The 7,957-nt window shown below is 34.3% G+C and overlaps 1 pseudogene; it reads right to left on the bottom strand.

Annotated features, from left to right (window-relative positions):
* Positions 1 to 6,144: 6,144 nt before the first annotated feature.
* On the bottom strand, positions 6,145 to 7,014 carry LOC105726076 (heterogeneous nuclear ribonucleoprotein D-like; annotated as a pseudogene).
* Positions 7,015 to 7,957: the final 943 nt, after the last annotated feature.

Here is a 7,957-nt window from a genome sequence, read left to right as displayed (position 1 = left end):
AACATTAACTCTTTGTGTTTTTTTTTCTATTTCTATATATATATATATTTGTCTCTTTACTCTGAGGTTGCTGCCTCAGAGCCCATTACGTAGATATTCCATAATTCTGTGGGTGGACGTTTCAATTGTTTCCAGTTTTTAGCTATTTCAGACAAAGCTATTATGAACATTTGCATAGAAATATTTTTATGGAAATCTCCATCGATCTTCTCTAAGATAGGAATGGCTGTGCCCTGTGGTGGGTATATGTTTATCCACTTCACTAGTACATAAGCATTTTAGGTGCTCCATATCCCCACCAACACTCTACAGGCTCAGTCTTTTTAGTTTTAGACATTTAAGTACATATGTAGAGCTACCTAATTTTGATTTTAATTTACATTTATCTAATAACTAATGATCTTGAGCACTTTTCATGTGCTTTTTATCTATCCACATAATATATTTTTGGGAAAATATCAGGGGGCATTTGTAGAGTTCACCTAATTTGTTTCTGTCCCTCAGAAATCAATGTATTTCATTATCTTGTGTCTAATGTTGTAGGAGTGATTTTATTTTATTTGTTCTGATTTGATAGGCTGCTCTGTTACTAGAGACATGAAATTTACCCTCTAATATTTCTGGGATTGTCATAATGTAAATATTTTTTTAACTGTATTTGCATACATTTTTCAAGTGCCAGCTACAGATCTGTATACAGAACTATCATTAGCATTTATTTCAAGTCATTGATTATCTGCTCTTCTTATTATATGAAGTGGAACAGTTTGGTGATTTTCACAGTTGAATGTACTCCCATACGGCCTAAGCAAATGATTGGGAATTAATAATTATCCATGGCTAATCTCCTTATGGCCAACCCCAACTTAGGGATACAATATTTGTCCAGTGAATCCTGGCCATCTGCACTGAGGTTGCCAGATGGTCTATAAAGTGTTTTCTTTATCACCATAAGTCACTGTAAATCATTGTTTTATACTACAGGACTGTATGTAAAGGATACTGGCTGATTATTATGAAATTAATTCATAACTACAACTTCAAACCATCAAAATTATCAAAATTAGAAGGAAGAGAGTAAAGCAGAGATAAAATCTATTAGATGCTTCCTAATCATAAGTAGTGTAGGGTTTTAAAATTTATTTCTCATGATACTCATCACATGTATATTAGGTATATCCTGGACCTTAACATTATTTCTCTGTTTTGTGTCTGGCTCTTGGGTAATTAACCCATATTTTGTCTTTTATTTAGTCAAGGGTAATTTTTTTTCTTCAATTAATCTTTTACTTGAATCATTGTTTTATCAATTTTATTCATTAAGTTACAACCCTAGAGTTTGTAAACAAAACTATAGTCTATGTTTAAACAATGAACTTTGCAAATTAATGATTTACCCATAATGAACCATGTAAGTTTTGTTCAAATCTGCTACCAGCTTGTGTTTTAACAAAGAAAAGCTAAGAAAGGGCTAGTTTATTAGGTTCCTTCAGGGTAGGCATAGTCAGATATATATAATGGAATGGCTTATTTATTGGCTGCATCTAATTTGTTTTATATATTCCATCATTTTTATCTCCCAAGAGGAGTTTAATGATGTGAGTAACTCATATAAAGGTTACAGATGACCAAAATATACCAGGTTGTAAGGTTGAAAAATATCAGAAAGGACTGAAACACATAAATCACTGTCATTTTTTTCCATTTTTTATCTTGTTTTGTTATTTTTTTCCATAATGACTAAATGTTTAGGAGACTAACACCTTAGTTTTTTAGTTTCATGCATTCTGCTATTTTAGCCTCATTGTTTAATTTAAACAAAGTAGGTCTATCTTAGATTGGGTAGTCCTCACATGACCTAAAATGACAAATACGCATGGCAAACTTAAATCTGCCTAGTAGCCCAAAGAAGTATTTAGATGATATGTTTATCTTATGAAATACTTTCACCTAATTATGAAGGCTATAAAATAATTACACTGTGAATGATTTATTAAAATAAAACCATGTTTTCTGGAATGAGTTTAAAATTGTCTTATTGTGATCCATGTGGACAATTTTGGCATGAAATACTAAATAGAATACTCTGAATGTGCTCATACTAAGGTGGCTAAATACCTTCAGTAGCCTTCTTTATGGTAGTGGCTCTCAAAGTATGATCACTGAGCAGAGGCATCGACATTACCTGGGAATTTTGTTAGAGATGCAAATTTGCCCCTCTCTCCTTTACTCCGATTCTTTCTTTCAGACTTACTATATCAGAAACTCTGTAAGTAGGGCCCAGCAAACTTTAATAAGTCCTCCGGGTGATTCTGAGCACACCAAAGTGTGAATTCAGTGAATAATCTTAGCTTGTTACTTTAAAAGTGTAAGACTGCTATAAAATGAAGTACTCAGGGAAATGTCTATCATTTATAAACATCTTTTATTCAAATGCTAGTCTTATGAGTCTATTCGACTGATGTCATATGCAAAACTGTAGCAAACCAACTTAGGACAGTTGAAATCAATCATCATAAACATAAAACAATATGATATCAAATTTAGGACAAATACCTAAGAACATTGCAAAATATTATGTTTTGTGTCATGAATTTAAATATTTCTCTTGAAATTGTAAATAATTTGAACCAACCATTCAAAAGAACGAAGTAGTAACTGTATTTTTTTCTTAAAATTAGGTCATTTTCTTAACCTACTTGTTAACCAGTTTTGAATATTTTAAATTTCCATCTAGATATAACTTTAATAGTGAATATTATTAAATTTAAATTAATACATGTTGTTCTATCTGCTTTACATGATGAGAATACATAAAAAACTGTTTAGTGATAGCAGCATACCTACATTATTCTACAACATTTTTTATTTCATAATAATAGCTTCCATCAAAATCATTTTAACAAGCTATTGATCTCCATCTTTTCTTAACTTGTCAGATACAGTTTATATTTATTCCTTTTACTGTTTGGAGAATAAGAATCTCAAAGAATCCAATTCGATATAGTGTAATAAAAAGATAAAGAATCTCAAAGAATCCAATTCGATATAGTGTAATAAAAAGATAAAGTCAGTTCGGTTGATTCTAATGCTTAGCAGCTTTCAATACACCGAGAAGGGACAGTTACAGAAATTGGGGCTCTGAACAATCCATCAGAGTTTCCCTCTTGATACTTGGCATGAGTATGAATCTACAAAGACAACAATAGTTCAGTTATGTTTGAGGAACGTCAAGAATTAACACTTGTGAATTACTCAAGGCAGCTGCCTAGTCATTTCCAAAGCATCACATCATATCTCAATTTTTTATTTCCTTATGTCCCTGAAACTGTTTGTATAGATGCACAAGACACACTAGCAAAATCACTATGCTTTGCCACAAAGCAGCATTTTCAACAGCAATGTAGCTTTCATTTTCCCTCTTTATCCCGTTGTTACACCCACTCTGGAAAATTAGTATCAAATCTCACATTGCAGGAACTTAAGTACATTATCTATTCTTTAGAGGACAGAATTCTTAGAACAGAACCCAGCTTTGGACCCTGGTCATGCATGTAATGAAGTGGCAGAGATGATACAGTGAAAATAGGACAAAAAGGTGAAGCCATTTTGAATCAGATAGACTTGGAATCCTTGTCCTGACATTACTCTATTCTTTGGACTATTAAATTAACCCTTCTCAGTTTCAGTTTCTTCATCTGTAAATTAATGTAATAATACTTGAAATGATTACTTTAAGAGTTAATGTTTCGTTGCTTTCTTTCCTTCCTATAACTTTTCATACCTCCTCTGGTGATTTTATGTGGTTGTCAATAAAAGCAGTTTATATGCAAGGCAATGATCAGTAGTACATTTTCAATAGTCATAGCTTGCCTTGAGACAATGATTTCAATTTCTGATTCTCTTACTTTTCTGCTGCTCCAGTTCTGCAGTTAATAGGTGTTTGTTGTATTCTTTAACGCTATTCTCATGGAACAGGAGCTAACTTTTAGCATCCCTCCAGTATTAAATATTTAATGATGTTTGAATACTAACTTCTTAAGAATGTTTTAAATCATTCTGTAAATACACTGGTACAAATCATAAAGGTTTAAACTTCTGCTAGATACTGAGAAAAACAAGGAATTAAATCCACTACAAGCTAGGTGAAGTTTCATAGGAGATTTTATAAGGTAAGGAAAGCAGAAAAATGTATTTTCATTTATTTCTCTGGAATAAGAAAGTTTTTCTGCTAATTACTAGTCAATGATCATAAAGTGCATTGAAAATATGTAAGTGCTGTATGTAGTCCTTATAATGATGGAACTTTTATGATTCTTTCAAATTATATGATGATTTAACAATATTTAAAAACCCTTTATGCTAATTGCTTCTCTTAGTCATTTACTTTGCAGGGTGACTGCTCCCATTCTACACAACAAATATTCATATTCTCTGAGCACTCATTCTATCATTAGTCCGTGTCCTCTGGTTTTCATATTTGACTTTAACTCAAGTATTCTTTTGACTATTAAAGCATATATATGCCTTCAAGTGTGGTATATAAATAATGTTAGTGTAATGGATTCTGTCTTTAGTTTCTTGCTTTCAGCATTAAGAGTGTATAAATTTTGTTGAATGCATAAGCCTCTAATATCCCAAATTTATGTTTTGGTATTTCATCTTATAAACTCCTTATTTTAGCCAACTGCCACAGTTCCTACTTCCTCTCTCTCTCTCAAGATGCAAGTTCAATTCTCTTGTGTATGGCTTGGCAGCTCATTTTGTGTGTAGCTCTCTAAAGACTGCCATAGCAACATAAAATGATAACTTACGCTTATATGAACTTTCATGGATTAGAAAAATAAATGCTTGGCATAACATCAAATCCTTGTCTATATTTGTTATTTCTTCCCTCTGCTATAATATGAAAATTATGGGCAGGTTGTCTCTTTCATCTTTTTTCATGTATGGAGATCTAAATTAGCTGCTGTGATTCATGCTGACCTTCTAACATCACTTTGTAGTCAGAGTCCCTTGGTGCTCAATTCTGTGTCTGAGCTGAGCAGCAATCAATTTATCCCTGAGCAGAGGAAATAGAAATGGAGGACAGTGAAGAGTGTGTTAAAATACTTAATGCATGCAGGGCTTAAAACCTAGATGACAGGTTGATGGGTGCAGCAAACCACCATGGCACATGTATACCTATGTAATAAACCTGCATGTCCTACACATGTATCCCAGAACTTAAAGTAAAATAAAATAAAATAAAATAATGGATGCATATGGTTGACTGTTATCTAGATAGGTTTCTTTAGAAACTAAACTATAAATACATAGTGGGTTGAATTAACAGTGATTTATAACTAATAGTAATTAATGTCTGGTTATCAGAGATCATTAAGGACATGGGATGAAAATATCTGATAACATTATTTATGTTCTATGATCTCAGAATCATCATTGCTATATTTAATGTATTCATTATTACCGTATCAATTTATCAAGAGCTGGATATTAATCACATTTAAGCTTATTTTTAAAGAGATTCAACATTAAACTTTTTTATGAATTAATTTCTATAATTTCATGCATTCTTATAATTTAGTACTTAAAATGAATGCTTTCAGCTACTCCAAAAAATCAAATGACAAAACAAATATGCATTTTCCTAAGCAAGGAACATATAACCAGACAGACACGTATTGAGAAAATATTAGATTAGCATGAAGCATAATTCAAGTATTTGACCTCAATTATGGTGGACTTTTGTTTGAAACTGGAAAGCTTGATGCCTCCTGAGCCGTGGTTGCCATAGATCTGAAGCCCACCTGAAGTACTAAGACCAGAGCCCTTGGGGAAGAAGGCATCCTTCAGGTCCATATTACTTTTTTATTTTTATTTTTTTATTTTTTTTTCACATAATGAAGCATTTATTTGAAGTTTAACATGAAATCATACAAATAAAATGTGTATAAACAAATCCACATTGAGTCATAACACAAATATCAAAGGACAAAGTAAAAACAAATAAAACTAATTGGCAGCTATATACAGTTGGACACAATTGTGTCTTGTACACTAGAAAGTCTTTTACAAAATAATCATCTTAGATCAACAGAAGACCGATCTTCAATGTCGTCCTGCAAGATGGATTACTTTAACAACTCCTCCTGTTTTCTCCAGTGTTCTCCTTTAGTATGGCTGGTAATTGTTTTGGTGATTGCCGCCCCCTCGAGATGCCTTGCCATAAGTGCTCTGTTGGCCACTGTGGTCCATATCCCTGTCCATATCCATAGTTCCCATAGTTATACCCAGTATAATCATATCCGCCATAGCCAGTCTAGTTTTGATCACCACCATAGCACTATTGTAATTTCCATATCCTTGGTCATAAGAGTTATTAAATCCTTGGTTCCAGTTTTGGCCCTGACCGCGGCCACGGCCCCTCGTACCACATCGTCCACCCGCTGCAGCAGCTCTTCCACCTTTCTGTTGTTGCTGTTGCTGCCTATATACCTCTTTGGGTTGTGCGACTTTGATTTCACACTTCCCAGAACCAATTTGATGGTATCTGCTTTCTAACAGTTTTTTACTGGTTCTTCATCGGTATATGTGATGAAACAAAATCCTCTTCTTTCATTTGTTTTTGTATCCATGGGAAGTTCAATGTTTTCGATCTCTCCAAAGGCTCCAAAATATTCTTTAATTTGTTCTTCAGAAGTATCCAGGCTCAATCCACCCACAAAGACCTTTTTGGGAGGTTCTTTCCCTTTTAAAGCTTTGGCCCTTTTGGGGTCTATCAATTTGCCACCCAGTTCGTGTTCTTTCAGTTCCAAAACCTTATCAACACTAGCAGCATCTTTGAAAAGCAGAGATCCAAATCCTCTTGATCTCCCAGTGACTGGATCTGTTTTAATTGTGCAGTCTACAACCGTCATCCTGCTGATTCTTGCTCACATTGCCCTTGGATCCCTCTGCGAATTCCTCTGTGTTGCTGTACTCGTTCATGTCCTCCATAGTGGCGGAGCTGTCGGCAGGGGGTGCTGGCGCAAAGTCCGGGTCGCGGCAGCAGCGGCGGCGGAGCGTTGTATGGAGCAGGATTTAAAATGGCGGCGGAAGAGCCCATATTACTTTTTTAATTCACAGATGTCTAGATGAATATCTTTTATAGGTAAATAATGCAGACAAATGCTATACGTTTTCTATTCTTGGGGAGTTTTGGTGTGTATAAGAAGGTTAGAGAAAGTGAAGGATTCAGAATGGCTTGAATACGGTTTTACCTCTTTCCACACTTTGGCCAGACCAGAGGCTTTTCCGACCTTGTCACAAACCCTGTAATCAGCACTAGGCTCTTGTTCTCCAACCCAGAGAAGATGAAGGAAACAAAACATAACAAATAAACTCAGAAAAGATGAAGGAAACAAAACGTAATTAATAAAAAAGAAAAGTACATACAGATAAAAATAGTTTCTGTGATATATATCTTCTAAGAATTAAAAGATTTGAGAGAAGCCTCTTGAAAATGCAGGAGGATGATGGTACTAGTAACAAACATGGCAATTATCATAAAAATAATGAACTTTATTGAAAGTGTGTTATGTACCAGACACCATGCCAAGTGCTTTATATCAATAGTCTCATTCAATCCTTACGGCCATTCCATTATTATGCAGTTATCTCAGAAATATGAGAAAATGTATTTACATACAACATAGCATTTGGGTAATATGTGAATAAGAAACGTGTCTAAGCACACATTAATAGAGGTGACAGCTATGCATTCTGCTATCCGAGGCATCATTTAGACTGCCAAAAGAATGACAAGCTTAAGGACTAAAGTAAAGGCTGAATTAAATAATGATGGACATGGTGGGATTTTACTGGAGATGGGGAGAAGTAAGAGGGTAACACAGGCCGGGCGCGGTGGCTCAAGCCTGTAATCCCAGCACTTTGGGAGGCCGAGGCGGGTGGATCA

This window comes from Aotus nancymaae, unplaced genomic scaffold, assembly GCF_030222135.1.
Source record: "Aotus nancymaae isolate 86718 unplaced genomic scaffold, 86718_ANA_hifiasm-v0.15.2.pri h1tg000020l, whole genome shotgun sequence".
Taxonomy (NCBI): Eukaryota; Metazoa; Chordata; class Mammalia; order Primates; family Aotidae; genus Aotus; species Aotus nancymaae.
Note: the sequence above shows the minus strand (reverse complement) of the source record. Positions and strands in the feature narration are given on the sequence as shown.